Below are 16,182 nucleotides of genomic sequence, written 5' to 3'. Positions count from 1 at the left end.
TCTCTGGCCAGGGAACCAAAATCCTGCTTCAAGCCGCTGCAGACTGAGGCCACCCGAGGTCGGTTGGAGTGCTGTCCCCAGAACGTGGGATGGCTCACACCATCTGCCCCCTTTCCTTGGTGCTTTCCCTGAGCCCTGCTCCTTGGGCTGCAGGGGGCTGACCCCTATGCATCGCTTTACCAGGCTCCCTTGTTCTGTGGGATGCAGGAAGGGGCGGGGAGAGTCGGTCGGTCTTCCTCACCCCTCTGCGTTCCTTCCCCTCCAGCCCGCTCTGCTGACAAGCAGCCCCTCTTCCTTGGCTACGGTTCTTGCCAGGTTCCAGTATCACCACGCCTTTCCTCTGCCCCTTCCGGACTGTGCATGGTAACGGCTTCCCTCTGTAGCTAGCCCCTGGGTGCTCACCATCCCTTCCCCTTAATCCCACCTGTGTCTGTGTAAACAGTATTTTTATTCAAGCCCCTCAATTACTCCTTGTGCCATCTGTCTCTGCTCATAGCTTACCTCCTGGCTGAAGCCTTCCACAAGAAGCTCTTTAAAACATAAGTCAGGGGCTTCCCTGGTGGCACAGTGGTTAAGAATCCGCCTGCCAATGCAGGGGACATGGGTTCGAGCCCTGGTCCGGGAAGATCCCACACGCCGCGGAGCAACTAAGCCTGTGCGCCACAACTACTGAGCCTGTGCTCTAGAGCCCATGAGCCACAACTACTGAGCCTGCGTGCCACAACTACTGAAGCCTGCGTGCCTAAAGCCTGTGCTCGGCAACAAGAGAAGCCACTGCAGTGAGAAGCCCATGCACCGCAATGAAGAGTAGCCCCCGCTGCCACAACTAGAGAAAGCCCGTGCACAGCAACAAAGACCTAACGCAGCCATAAATAAATAAATAAATAAATTAATTAAAAAATCAAACAACATAAGTCACACTGTATCTCCATGGTACTTACTACCACCTCATATCTAATACATTAATTTTTTAAAATTCTGTGCCTCCCTTTATAGATTGTAAGCTCAAATGACTTTGTGTTTTGTTTCCTGGTGTGTCTCCAGCTTGCACAAAATATGTGGTTAATAAATACTTGTTTCCTAATTCTAAAATATAGGAAATTATATTTGGGATTTGTTTTTCCTTCCAAGATTTTACATGGTAAAGGCAGTGACTTAATGTCAACAGAAACCACTCTGATCTGGAGAATAGAACTTAAGGAGAGGATGGAATATAAAAATCACTGGAAATCTAGTGACCCTAGGTTAGGCTTATAGTAAAAGTAATTAGTATGTCCCTGACCTGAGCAAGAACTTGAAGACACTTAAGAGTCTACTTCCCTACCCTCCTGCACTGTTGGTGCAAATGTAAATTGATACAGCCACTATGGAGAACAGTATGGAGGTTCCTTCAAAAACTAAAAATAGAACTACCATATGACCCAGCAATCTCACTACTGGGCATATACCCTGAGACAACCATAATTCAAAAAGAGACATGTACACTCCAATAAAGATCTACTAAAAAAAAAGAAAAAAAGATACATGTACCACAATGTTCATGGCAGCACTATTTACAATAGCCAGGACATGGAAGCAACCTAAATGTCCACTGACAGATGAAAGGATAAAGAAGATGTGGCACATATATACAATGGAATATTACTCAGCCATAAAAAGGAATTAAATTGAGTTATTTGTAATAAGGTGGATGGACCTAGAGTCTGTCATACAGAGTGAAATAAGTCAGAAAGAGAAAATACCCTATATAACGCACATATATGGAATCTAAAAAAATGGTACTGATGAGCCTAGTGGCAGGGCAGGAATAAAGACTCAGACGTAGAGAACAGACTTGACACGGGGCAGACGGGGAAGCTGGGACGAAGTGAGAGAGTAGCATTGACATATATACACTACCAAATGTAAAATAGCTAGTGGGAAGCTGCTGCATAGAACAGGGAGATCAGCTTGATGCTTTGTGACTACCTAGAGGGGTGGGATAGGGAGGGTGGGAGGGAGGCTCAAGAGGGGGGAGATATGGGGATATATGTATATGTATAGCTGATTCACTTTGTTATAAAGCAGAAGCTAACACACCACTGTAAAGCAATTATACTCCAATAAAGTTATATATAAAAAAAAAAAGATTCTACTTCCCTGACATATGTGAGGGCATACGGTAGAATTAGGAAGTGTTAATGTTATCTTTTAGAACTACTTCAACTTAGGGGCTTCCCTGGTGGTGCAGTGGTGAGGAATCTGCCTGCCAATGCAGGGGACACGGGTTCAAGCCCTGGTACGGGAAGATCCCACATGCCGTGGAGCAACTAAGCCCGTGCACCACAACTACTGAGCCTGCGCTCTAGAGTCCGTGAGCCGCAACTACTGAAGCCCACGTGCCTAGAGCCCGTGCTCCGCAACAAGAGAAGCCACCGCAATGAGAAGCCCGCGCACCGCAATGAAGAGTAGCCCCCGCTCGCCACAACTAGAGAAAGCTGCGTGCAGCAACAAAGACCCAATGCAGCCAAAAAGAAATAATAAATAAATAAATACTACTTCAACTTAGTTGAAGAATCCAAATGGTAATAGATTATAGCAACAACAGTACAACAATACCAGAAGAGAAGTGTAAATGATGTGGAGAAAGTACTAAGAATAAGCTGGCTAAAATTAAGCTTGAATTCTCTCTGCACAGATGATAGATTTTAGCATTTTTTTTAGATTATTCTAATTGTGTAGATTATCCTGCTTAGTATATCATTATTCAAGTAATTTTAATTTATCTAAAATATTATCACCAAATTGATCACCAGAAATTACTTAATAAATTAATCTTGATCTCCTTCTGGATTTGTTTCTAGTATATAGAGTTCACATATTGAAAAGTAAGGCTAGAAAATCAAACTTCTTGTTGGAGTCTCCTATTGATTTCTATTTTCAGACCATCTTTAGAGGATACCAAGGTTGAGTTCTGTCAGTGTTCTGTTCTTTACTTGATAAGAGAGCATGAAGCTTGCTATTCCCAAGAATTTTTGTCCCTTATAAAGTCAGCACTATGAGAAATATATCTCAGGTTATGAACGGTCCACTGCTTCCCACCTTGCTTCTTAAACTGGCCTGGGTTATGGCACCTGGCTGATTTTTTGTTTGTTGTTTGATTTCACAAGTCTTCGCCTTGGTTTTTATTTGGGAGTGGCTGCTGAATAATCACATGTTTGTGGAAGGAAAGGATAAATGGACCCTGGAGATAGAAATGCTCCAAGCACAGAGCCCCATACTTACAGACACTCGAAGTGTTCAATTTAGTGTACTGATTTCTCAGCCTTTGCTGAAATTACGTGGGGAGTTTTAAGGCACTGATGCCTGGATCCAACCTCCTGAGATGATGATTTAATTAGTATGGGGTACATCATAGGCACTGGAGGTTTTCAAAGCTTCTGTGTGTTCTAATATGGGAGAGAGTTGGAGGACCACTGATTTAGGGAAAATGAATGCCACTGGCATACCTTTAATGCAAGTTTCACCTGATTCTAGTCATATGTAGCTTCTGCTGCTTTAACTCTAAAAACACCATAGGTGCTCCTGCGTTCCCTAGCTTTGGTTCATTAGGAAAAATCTCTGTTGCTCACTGTTTTTCTAAGAAACATGAGCTTTTGCTTTTCAGTGAGGAAGCTCATCAGAAGTCATGTGCAAGCTTCCTGATACATCACACGAGGAGGGATCTTATCTTCATCTTAGGTAGGGCTGTTTGGGGAACATCAAGAAGGAAAGATGCTGCTTCTTGAAGAGAAGAAGAAACTCTCGGCTTGTTAATCTTCAACCACTGAACCCCAAAGTGGAGTGTTTTCATTGGCTTGTAGCCGGCTGTTAGTAAATTTCACAGTGCTTAATGCCATCCATTGTCTCTGGGAGGGCATTAATGTCCTCTTTCCCCACTTTTCTTTTCTGCTTGTTTGTCCCACTGGCTTTGTCATGGATATCCAAGATACAGAGAGACCAGGCATAAACAAAGAAGAAACTAAATGGGGAAAGGAGCTTTAGTATTGCCTGAACACCACTAAAGGCTTTAGGAAGGTAAAGACCAAATTTGCCATTTTTCATGAAATGAAAATGTACACACAGGTGGCAGAATGGAGTCAGGTGCAGAAGGTTATTTGTCTTGGACTTCATCTCCTTATAAGATTCTTTTCCAAACCTGACCAAGTGATTCTCTTAAGAACTTAATAGCTTTAACAGCCTAAATGTCCATCGACAGAGGAGTGGATAAAGAAGATGTGGTACATATGTATAATAGAATATTACTCAGCCATAAAAAAGAACGAAATAATGCCACTTGCAGCAACATGGATGGACCTAGAGATAGTCATACCGAGTGAACTAAGTCAAACAGAGAAAGACAAGTATCATAATGATATCACTTATATGTGGAATCTAAAAAAAAAGGGTACAAATGAACTTATTTACAAAACAGAAATAGAGTCACAGATGTAGAAAACAAACTTATGGTTACCAGGCGGAAAAGGGGGGAGGGATAAATTGGGAGATTGGGATTGACATATACACACTACTATATATAAAATAGAAAACTAATAAGGACCTACTGTATAGCACAGAGAACTCTACTCAATACTCTGTAATGACCTATATGGGAACGAATCTAAGAAAGAGTGGCTAGGACTTCCCTGGCGGCGCAGTGGTTAAGAATCTGCCTGCCAATGCAGGGGACACGGGTTCAAGCCCTGGTCCAGGAAGATCCCACATGCCGCGGAGCAACTAAGCCCGTGTGCCACAACTACTGAGCCCACTCACCATAACTACTGAAGCCCGTGCTCCGCAACAAGAGAAGCCACCGCAATGAGAAGCCCGCGCACCCCAATGAAGAGTAGCCCCCGCTCACCGCAACTAGAGAAAGCCTGCGCGCAGCAACAAAGACCCAACGCAGCCAAAAATAAAATTAATTAATTAAAAAAAAAAAGAGTGGATATATGTATATGTATAACTGATTCACTTTGCTGTACACCTGAAACTAACACAACATTGTAAATCAACTCTACTCCAATAAAAATTTTAAAAAAAGAACTTAATAGCTTTAAAATGTCACCACACAAAGATAAAAGTCATGGGGGAAAAAAATTCAGTGGCTTCTGGAAGGCGTTTGTATTAACATTTTATGTGGAATTTACAGGGGGTCAGAAGAACCACTTCATCAAGTAAATTAAGAGCTCTTAAGTTCCTGGATGATAATGCAAGATAACTTAGTTTTAGTTAGTAGGGATGCACTTTACAAAATCTCCTTACATTGGCCTCTCAGGTTGTCCACCCATGGGATTTTCACCGAGAAAAAGAGATCAGGGACCTCGAGAGCTTTTGGCACTGTTATGATGTCAAACATAGAGAGGCTCAACCCTAGAGCTGGTGTCCCAGGGCTTGGAAGGGCAGGTGGATGGTGAGCGGGAGAACATGTGAGCACGGGGGGACAGAGAATCCCGGGATAAGTTAACTCGGGCATTTTAACATTGGTGTTTCCTCCTCTCTCCACTGAAAAAGCACCTGTGTATTTAAAACAGTTTCACAGACACTAACACACAGTCACTCCTCTTGAGTTTACCAAAATAACCACATGCGATACTTCTAATTCCCACAAAAGAGCTATTTCATGCATGAAACCGTCATGGGTGGCAGTTAATATCATAATGTGTGTTTAGTAAGCTTATTAGCTCACTCTCTTCAGGGACAACCCTAAACAAAGCCTAGAAGTGCACATGGTCAATATTTATATTTGCTAGACACATTGGGATGGTTTGGAGCCATTTCCAACAACAGCTGTGCAAATGGTTGATGCTGAGGTCCTTTCTCAGACTTAAATCTCCATTTAGCAATGCCTGCATATGTCCAAACATTGAAAATATTTTCGCCTTTGATATGTAGGAGAATCCAATTTGGTATTTAAATGTCAAGCCAAGAGGGATCACCCATTCTCCTGCCTTCCCTCCCGCGTGTGGCTTTGTTTCCCTCCCTTGCTCTCTTTCTCCTGTGACAATGCACACTGCCCTGACTTCCCCTTGAGAAATTCCCAGAGCTTGCTCTTCTGTGTTGTCATAAACACAAAGGGTGAAACATTGGCTGGAAATGTAAACTTGGATCAAACTTCCAAAACACAACAGAACAATTGGTGGTCTTGTCGGGTCCAGTCCTTTCATTGGACAAAACCATAGCCTTGACTAGGCTGTACTGTTTATAAGGCTCATCCCCACATATAAACGATTTTTTAAAATTATGGGAGACCCACGTTTATAAACGCAATGAGTCTGTTTAGAAAAAGCAATTTATCTGTCTCTTGAATGGTTAAGCTTTTTCTCTTTCCTCTTTCCAGCCCCAATGCAAAACAAAGCAGAGTTTGGCCTTTTAATTGAACAATGAACTTGTTCCACGCAAAAAAATCTTCACAACACTCTAAATCATTGTGGGGAGAGTGTAACTGTTAGATCAGCCATGTTGCTTTAAGAGCCACGACTTTTGGAAAATATGTGCTTTTGAGACTTTGGGCCACACAGGCACGTGTACACGCACACACAAAGGCAGACCCACATGCAGCTTCCAAAGTTTTGTCAGATTTTATTAGAAAAGGACCTTCTCCTTGGCTCTGCGTACACTACTTGTACCCTGCTAATTAACGAAGTGGAAGATCCTTGGTTTATGGGGTGAAAAGCCTTACTGGCAGGATGGTCATCCATAAACCAGCATAATAAAGGGGAATGTAGGGATTACTGAAATTAGCCTCCATTTAAAGACAAAATATAACTCGAGATTACTGAAATTAGCCTCCATTTAAAGACAAAATATATCTCGAGATTACTGAAATTAGCCTCCATTTAAAGACAAAATATAACCTCCATTTAAAGACAAAATATAATGTAGGGATTACTGAAATTAGCCTCCATTTAAAGACAGAATATAATATGTACTAAGTCATATCCACTGAGATTGCTGTTTGGAGAAAAAAGAAAATAGCATACATCAGAGAAATGTCTTTTGGAGACAAGGCTAATTAAGGCAGTGGCTAATAACTTTAGAAGTCCCTCTGCCCAGTTTTATGGCCACAGTGAGAGAGGAGCAAGGGAAATATACAAGGCCACCCACTGGGACACGGATCCTTTCCCCTGTGCGTGTTCTCGTTGTAAAAATATGTATGCCTACATGCATATGCACACATAGGAACTCACGCACAAGTGCCCACACAATCACACAGAGTTCACGATTACTTCCTGATGGTTCTTTCAGCTGATTCGAAGAAACAGAAAGGGGGACACAACATCCAGTCTGCATTTAGTACGGACTGTTCCAGCCCCCCTTCTCCCTTCTTGCTCTCTTTCTGTAATTTACTCACACACATTTTAAACAAGAAAATGTCATTTTAAAAAGTAAGACTAAATGATAATAGGGATTGCTAACTTGCCCGGTTCTGGCTATACATACGGTCATAGAAATTGAATCAGGTCCTAGAAAGACAATGACTTATAAATTTTTAATATTTTGGAGGGTAGTCATGGTGGGAACTTAACCATTTCTTTGATCTTCCTCCTTTCATTTTGCAACCATTGAAGCGGAAATCAATCTTTACTTGTGGTAGGTGCTCTCTGACATGGGTCTCAGTGATCTCCCTTGCTGGTATGTACTTCTGTGTGTCATCACCTCCCCTTGTGTGTGGACTGGACCTAGTTACAGGTTTCTAAAAAATAAAATTTTTTAGATCAGGTTATAAAGCACTGTGACTTACCTGTCACTTGCCTTCTCTCTTGCTCTCTCTCTTACTTATTCTGATGAAGCCAGACGCCATGTGTGAGCTGCCCTAAGGAGAGGCCCAGGTGACAAGAAAATAAGGGAGGTCTCTAGCTAACAGCTGGTGAGGAACTGTAGCCCTCAGTTCTGCCAACAACCATGTGAGGGAGCGTGGAGTGGGGTGCTTCCCCAGCAAGACTTGGGACGGCCACAGATGATACCCGATTGCGATTTATCTGTCTCTACGAAGTGCCAGAGGGCACAGCTAAGCTGTGCCTGATTCCTGACCCACAGACTCTGTGTAATAATAAATGGTGTTGTTCTTAGACACCAAATTTGGGGTAATTTGTTACCCAGCAATAGGTAGCCAATACACCATTCTAAAACCATTCTCCATCATTAGCTGGTAGACTCTGAGTATTTTTCAAAATGGTAAACATCCACATACACAATTTATTAAAAGTCCCCTTCCACTTTTTTGGGGAGGGAGAATGTTTTATTTTGAATCCCACTACTCTTCCATTTCTAAAAGAATCTGTTAGGTTCAGTGTAATTCAAACAGTAAAAAATGTTCCCAATAAAATAAGACTGTTTTTACCTACTGAATTCCTCACTCAGAAAACTATCTTTTCTCCACTAACATCTTGTATTTGATGTTTTTAATTATCTACATTGAATTCATTTGTAAGTAAATTGTGTTTGCCTCTCTTAGCCCAGTTTTGTTTGTTCATTTCAGCATCAAAATAATAGATAATCAAGATAAATGCAGTTAGTTGGCTGCATGATTACCATTATTATTATTTTTTTTGTAAAAAACTGATTCTATAAGCATTTATTAGGTAGTTAACTGTGCTTGAACCTGTACTATACATTTGGGCAGATAGTTTGATATTTATAAACAAATTATCTTTACTTGAAACAGTTTCTCAAAAAAAGGTGGATTTTAGGATTTAATTAGATTTAAGGTCCCAGCTACATATTCTTGTCCTCTGCCACCACTGAAATATCATCTCCAGATGTTCAAGGAAACTGAATGACCAACAGAAGTGGTAATTTGGTCAACACTGATCTAAGACTTAAGGGAATAGACCCAAGACCACATCCTGGACTTGCTGACAAAATCTTTCCAACAAAAAAGATGCCGGTCTCACCACCTGTAAAGTGGTGAGTTCACAATGCCCAGTTGGGGGTTATAAAACCCTTTTCTTACAACACTCAAAATTATTATGCATACAACTTGTGATGAGAAACCAATGTGTGGGAAACCTTGTTTGGTGAATAATAGCTTTTCTATACAGGGGTTTAGAAACCATTGAGTATCTCATGATGTATTTTCAATAAGAGTGAGGTAAATTGGTAGTACTTTCTCTTCTGGGAAAAACCAAAAAAAAAAAAACAAACAAAACAAATGAAACCTTAATACTGCCCTGTCAGGGATAAAGTGCTTGGGAATGTGTATTCTTCTGAATTTCCTGCCCTGTCACAATGCTCTTAGTCAGCATCTATACCCAACACTAAAAATGTAGATAAAAATATCCTCATATTTCCTATCTTACGGCAAATGTTTGTGCTTTTACAGCCTAACATATGAATGATAAATATGGAAAGGGTAGTTTTAATTACATGGAAGAATTTTTCAACTGTTGTGAGTTGGCTGCCATCTTGAAGATGAGATAATTTATGGTAACGTGTCTGAGACTAGGAGAGAGAAGGCTAGGACTTAGCTTGATTTCTGAAAATGACTGGACTGACATGAGAAAATACACTTAGTTAATAATACATATTTTAATAAAATATGCTGTATCATTTTTTCTATGTGAATTTCAGAGATTGGAGCTCTATTTGGCTTCAGAAGAACTGCCTTGCCTGGTGATTCCACACTTGAGTTATTTCTACTCTGCAAACTCAGGAGTTTCACCTCAGCTTAGCCTTAGGGTTTTGGCCAAGGAGAAGGAACCAGTTCTGTGCCCATACAGCAAGCTTTTCTTCTAAGGGGAATCGACTGAGAAGAGACTGTGCTTATGCATTAGAGGTCATCTGACTTCATTGCTAATATCCCCTTCCTTGGAGCATTAATGTATTTCCAGTTCTGTCTAGTGACTTCTGCCAGGTCTGAAATGTGGGCTTTATAGCAGTCTTGGCTGTTTATGAAGAACAGGGGAGCTGGTTTCATTCATGGTCCTGGAGAGCAGACATTTCCTAAGACCACACCTTAGACAAGTCAGATGCACATAGAAAGCTCTGCACTCTGACACCAGCCTCGATCAGGTCCTACAAGAGCTCCTTGTGTGTCTCCCGGCGCGGACCCTTCAGGTGCTGGGATCCTTCTCTCTGATAGGTCATGACACCAGAAGCATTAGATGACCTGGAGTGAGTGCTTTCTGTCAGCCTCTTATGGGATCTTATGCTTGGTAGCTCCACTTTCTCTATGACGCTGTAAAACACAGACATCCCAGGGATTTGAGTCTCAGCAAAGAGCTACTTGTAATTTGGTAGAGAGTGATACATGGTCACTGTAGAAAAGTGAAAGGATTTTAAAAAATGAACTTGCTCGAATCTGGAAACAACAGCAACAAATCCAGCAAAACAGTGAAATCATCTATCTCAGGAGTCATTGTTTTTTAAAAATGGTTTTCAGCTTACTCAGAAGAACAGTGAATCTGACCAAAGAATCTGTGCTTTAAAGGCGACTTCTGACAGTAAAGAATACTATTAAGTTACCTCCGGGCTGCCCTTATGTAGGGGCCTCCATGGAAGAGGGAAATTTCTGGAAACAAAATGCTGGGGAAAGTTAATCTCTGTTGATTAGTTTTCTCATCTGCAGAATGGGAATAGAAATAGTACCAGCCTCACAGGGTGGTAAAGCTTAAGTGGGCATACAGTAGAGATAGGCAGAATGATATGATAAGTATTCAATATATGATTTTTTATTATTAAATGAAAATATAAAACTTTCCCTGGCCTACGTGATTCAGAATTTATTTTACTAAGCATATATTACAAACCACATTATTTATATGGTAAGGCGTAGTGCTTCTCAAACTCCCTATGTTAAGGGACCAGCTTTTTGTTTCCAATGTGTCCTTGACCAATACTTTTGCAAAATTAATAAAAATAAATTACTAGAAAAATAAAATAAAAATGGAATAAAGATACACAAAACTTAAGCCTAAACAGCTGTATAAAATATTTCTGAAAGCTTCGTTTCATTCCTGTGTTTGTCTCCTTGCCATCTGGTCATGCAATTCACAGATGGGTACGTGTCTGTAGACCCCACCTGGAGCAACACAGCGGCAGAAGACAGTAGCTTTTAGTTAGGACTGTAGTGCATGGGCACATTTTCCTGTGTTGGGCAATTCCCCTTCCCCTGAGGTGGCATGCCCACCCCACTAACCACAGGCACTGAAAACAAACCTTAGGGCCAGCCCATGACCTTGGCTTGACCATCAGATACAGCGACGTGGAATGGAAGGTAGGTATGAGAAGAAGCAGAGAGAACAGAGTCATTCCAGTAAACAGTGGAGAAAGCAACAGAGGCACACCCCACCTCCAATAATAACCAGGATTCTAGAAGCAGCCTGGGAGGGGTCTGTGGTGGGCGTGGTCCTTCACCAGGCCAGTATCCTGCCATGATTATGGCCCAACACCTTTGGAGGGGAGCTCCTGGGCCTCAGTTTCAGACTCTCTTGGAAAGTTAACCTACTTGACATTATTTGAATGAGTTCTTTCTTAGCTGGTAGATTTGTATTGCTTGAAATTAAGAACCATTAGTAATTGATATGGATTTGAAAGACAAAATCAAGAAGATGGGCTGTCCTGGCCTTTGGCATCTCATTAACTCTGGCCAATCTACGGCTGTTTACAAACACTCTGGTATTCCTATGCGTATTATTACCCCATTACTAACCCAGCTCTACTAAATTCTTTTTCGTCTTGTTCCCCACAGTACCATCGTATGTGTAAAGACACTCCAGTTTAGTTCCAAAATCAAGCTGAAGACGGATGAACATTTTATGCTACGTTCTGACAAGTTTAAGTGACATGGGCCAGTAGGCAGGCCGTATGTCACGGTTATGAAGGAAACTGGTCTCCCACGTTGTGCTTTTTTACACTGAGGGGAATTTATCCTGGGAATTCACGCTTTTGGGATCTTCAGCAAGAATGTAGCCCCGCAAAGCTGATTTCCCAGGTAGGAGGCTGCTCTAGTGAAAGCCTCCTGCCGTGTAATGGGTGACAGAGGCAGTTTTCTGCTCAGCCGACCAAGAAAGGTGCACAGTGGTGTGAGCTCACCCCGGGATGTGTGCCCTCCCCCTCATGCTACAGTGTATGCAGGGGCTATCCAGGTGTCCTTTAGGAAAGTTTTAGATTTAGAAAATAAGGGAATTAGGCTTGAGGATTTTTTTCCCCTTCCAAACTCTGAGAACCTGTTTGCTGTCCTTCAAGTTTCTTCTGGGCATTGTAATATAATCGGAACTTACTGTTTGATCAGCTAGCACGTTTTGTGTCAAAAGGCAAATATCATACGATATCGCTTATATCTAATAAAAAAGACACAAATGAGCTTATTTACAAAACAGAAAATAAAAGGCCTTTTGTTAAATTAGACCCTTGAATGTGGTACATATATACAATGGAATATTACTCAGCCATAAAAAAGAATGAAATAATGCCATGTGCAGCAACATGGATGGACCTAGGGATGATCATACTAAGTGGAAGTAAGTCAGACAGAGAAAGACAAATATCATATGGTATCACTTATATGTGGAATGTAAAAAAAAAAAAGATACAAATGAACTTATATACAAAACAGAAATGGACAGGCAGACATAGAAAACAAACTTATGGTTACCAAAGGGGAAAGGGAGGTGGGAGGGATAAATTAGGAGTTTGGGATTAACATATAAACATGACTATATATAAAATAACCAACAAGGACCTACCGTAGAGCACAGGGAACTCTACTCAATATTTTGTAATAACCTATTAGGGAAAAAAATCTGAAAAAGAATATATATAAATATGTATGACTGAATCACTGTGCTGTACACCTGAAACTAACAAAACCTTGTAAATAAACTGCATTTCAATAAAAAAAATTAAGTAATGGGGAAAATAAACAGAATAATACAAAGTCAAAAAAATTAAAAAAAAATTTCCTCATGTATGATCGCTGCAAGGAGGTAAAAGGATGAAAAAACCCAAACTACCTGAAATTACAAATCCTGAAGATAGGGCTTTGCTGGTTGTATAGGTTCCCTATCATGATGCAAATAATTATTGAGAAAAGAAACAATGAAATCATCACCTATTACTGGTGAATTAGCAGGGATCCATGTCTCTACTCACTTTGGTCTGAATAGCCAGATAGCTGACAGCAAGTTTGCTTGGGAATGAGAGAGTTCAGGGCAACAGTTTTTGACCTTGGCTACATATTAAAAGCACCTAGAGCTAGAAAAATGATCCATGTCTGGTCCTACTTCTAGAGAGTCTGATATTCCAGAGAGTCTCCAGCAGATAATACCTGAAACGTAAAACCCCATCAATTTCTACACATGAACCTCAAGGTAGGAAACTTCCTTTACTTCTTAAAATAGGAAACTATTACCCTATGTCCGTTTTTGAAAACTTCTGCTTTATAGTCAAGCATATTTTTAGTCTAAATTCCACTTATTTTTGATAAATGGGAGCTTTTATTTCAGTTTCCTTAAAATAAATAATTACAAAATCAAACTCAGGTAACACTTCTTGGAAAACATTTTTCATTACGTGATGCGTCATGCTTTGCCAGAAGCAAACTCATTTATTAGTGTGGGACTCAGAACTCTATCCATAGGAGAGCGTTAATAATTAGTTTGGGAATTGATAAAAGAAAGGTTGAGAGGACATTCAAAACCTAAGTTCATCTGGTAAACTTTCACGTCAAAGAGCAGAGATTTTAAGTATTTAATATCTCTGTGCATTTGCTTCTCTAGAGATCAGTTCAACTTCTTAGCTAACTGCATATTTCAACTACCTTTTTTTACCAGTTCATAAAGGCCAATTGGTTTGTCTCTGATCACATAGTTAGTACCAAAGCCAAGTCCAACCCCAGATTATAGCATCTATTCCTACTGAAAAGCTGTCATTGGATTCACATGACACCTGCAACTGTGAACATTTGTAGTGGTTTCTCTTTAGTAACATGTAGACATTTTGCCAAGTATCCAAAAGGTCCCCCACTTACTCCATGATTATATTTTGGTTATGAAAAGAGAATGCAGCCCATGTAAGGATTTGAATGGGAGACTTTAGCTTAGTCACTTTGCATAGTCTCTACTGATTTTATTATATGATATTCAAAGACAAGTTAGACTCATATGAATAGCAACAGAGAGATTAATTTTCTTTGTGTTGGTTGTTAATTTACGTGAAGGGTTCATTTAATCATATTTAAATTCCACAGAGATTAAAGAGATGCAATTAGCAAAATATGAACAATCTATCTTTGTCATTCTAATTCCTCACTGTTTAGATCTGTGTACTTGGCAAGGTAAATAACAATGAATAATGAAGTAACTTCAAAATATTATTTGGAGCCATCTCTCACTACGTATCAACAGACAGATCCTCTGATAGAGGAAATTAACAAGCCAAACAGAGAAAATTAGTAATAACATTAATTTCTAGACTACTATTATTTCTGCATTGCTGAGCCCATCTGCAGCACTGATTTTTCCCCTTAAAATAATTTGTAATTCTTTCTAAACTCCTGCTGGTTTAATCACATGGCTGCTAAAGAAATTGCTGTATTTTTGGTTTTATTTTTTTAACATCTCTGCAAAAGAGAAGCATTACCCTTATAACGAGTAAACTCTTGGAAGGAATACACTCTTCTACGCTGTTGCAGTTCATCTTTAATGCTTCATCCTGCTTCATGTCTCGTCACATAGTTTCTTGCATGAACTTTTAGCCTTGCCAGACTTTCAGGCCTGTTCCTTAAAAGACACTGGGTTTCAGCCTTATGTGAGTGTAGCTTGATTCCACAGATGCAGACCAGATCACAGCCCATGGGCTCCCAGAAGTGCTTGACCATGAGGACAACATGAGTGTGAAAGGACCACACAAATCCTTTAGCTGTCTTCGCAGACAACTCATAGAATACCTCACCATCAATGTCAGCCACATCTTTTTGAATAAAATCTGCACAGAAGGTCCAAGGAGCTAGCTTTTTAACAAATGATGGGGAACTGAAGTCACCCACACAATAACCATAATGGAACCTGTTTATGTACATGCCATTACTTCTGTTAATAAAATCCCTATACATTTCTCTAATAATTAGCAATGTTGAGTGTCTTTTCGTGTGCCTTTTGGCCATCTGTATGTCTTCAAAATTCGAAAATATACATGCACCCCAATATTCATTGCAGCATTATTTACAATAGTCAAGACATGGAAGCAACCTAAATGTCCATCAACAGATGAATGGATAAAGAAGATGTGGTACATATACACAATGGAATATTTCTCAGCCATAAAAAAGAAGGAAATGATGCCATTTGCAGCAACATGGATGGACCTAGAGATTATTATACTAAGTGAAGTAAGCCAGCCAAAGACAAATACCATATGATATCACTTAGGTGTGGAATCTAAAAAAAAAGGATGCAAATGAACTTATATACAAAACAGAAATAGACCCACAGACACAGAAAACAAACTTATGGTTACCAAAGGGGAAAGGGAGGTGGGGAGGGATAAATTAGGAGTTTGGGATTAACATATAAACATGACTATATATAAAATAACCAACAAGGACCTACTGTAGAGCACAGGGAACTCTACTCAATATTTTGTAATAACCTATAGGTGAAAGGAATCTGAAAAAGAATGGAGTAAAATAGATAGCTAGTGGGAAGCAGCCGCATAGCACAGGGAGATCAGCTCGGTGCTTTGTGACCACCTAGAGAGGTGGGATAGGAAGGATGGGAGGGAGACGCAAGAGGGGGGAGATATGGGGATATATGTATATGTATAGCTGATTCGCTTTGTTATAAAGCAGAAACTAACACACCATTGTAAAGCAATTATACTCCAATAAAGATGTTAAAAAAAAAAAGAATGGATATACATACAGTGTGTATATATATATATATGTGTATATGTATATAACTGAATCACTTTGCTGTACATCTGAAACTAACATTGTAAATCAACTATACTTCAATAAAAAAGGTAGTTATGCTTAAAATTAAAAAAAAATCCCTATACCTATAAATATAGCATCATATCATAAACTCAAAGTGACATCTGACCAAAAATGTCTATTTGAGTGCCTAACCTACTGCCCACGGATGGCTCCTTTCCTCCCAAATCACCCTCCATGCTCCCCAGCAACTCTGCCTGAAGATGGAAGATTCAACAACCACATGGGACAGT

General features: G+C 40.1%; 1 protein-coding gene across 3 annotated transcripts in view; it reads right to left on the bottom strand.

The window, feature by feature from the left end:
* Window positions 1-16,182, bottom strand: part of FBXL7 (F-box and leucine rich repeat protein 7) — a 418,013-nt gene that overhangs the window by 36,129 nt on the left and 365,702 nt on the right. The gene's annotated exons all lie outside the window — the stretch shown is intronic.

The sequence above is a fragment of the Balaenoptera musculus genome, chromosome 3, assembly GCF_009873245.2.
Source record: "Balaenoptera musculus isolate JJ_BM4_2016_0621 chromosome 3, mBalMus1.pri.v3, whole genome shotgun sequence".
NCBI classification, from domain to species: Eukaryota; Metazoa; Chordata; class Mammalia; order Artiodactyla; family Balaenopteridae; genus Balaenoptera; species Balaenoptera musculus.
This window is presented reverse-complemented; position numbering and strand designations above follow the sequence as displayed.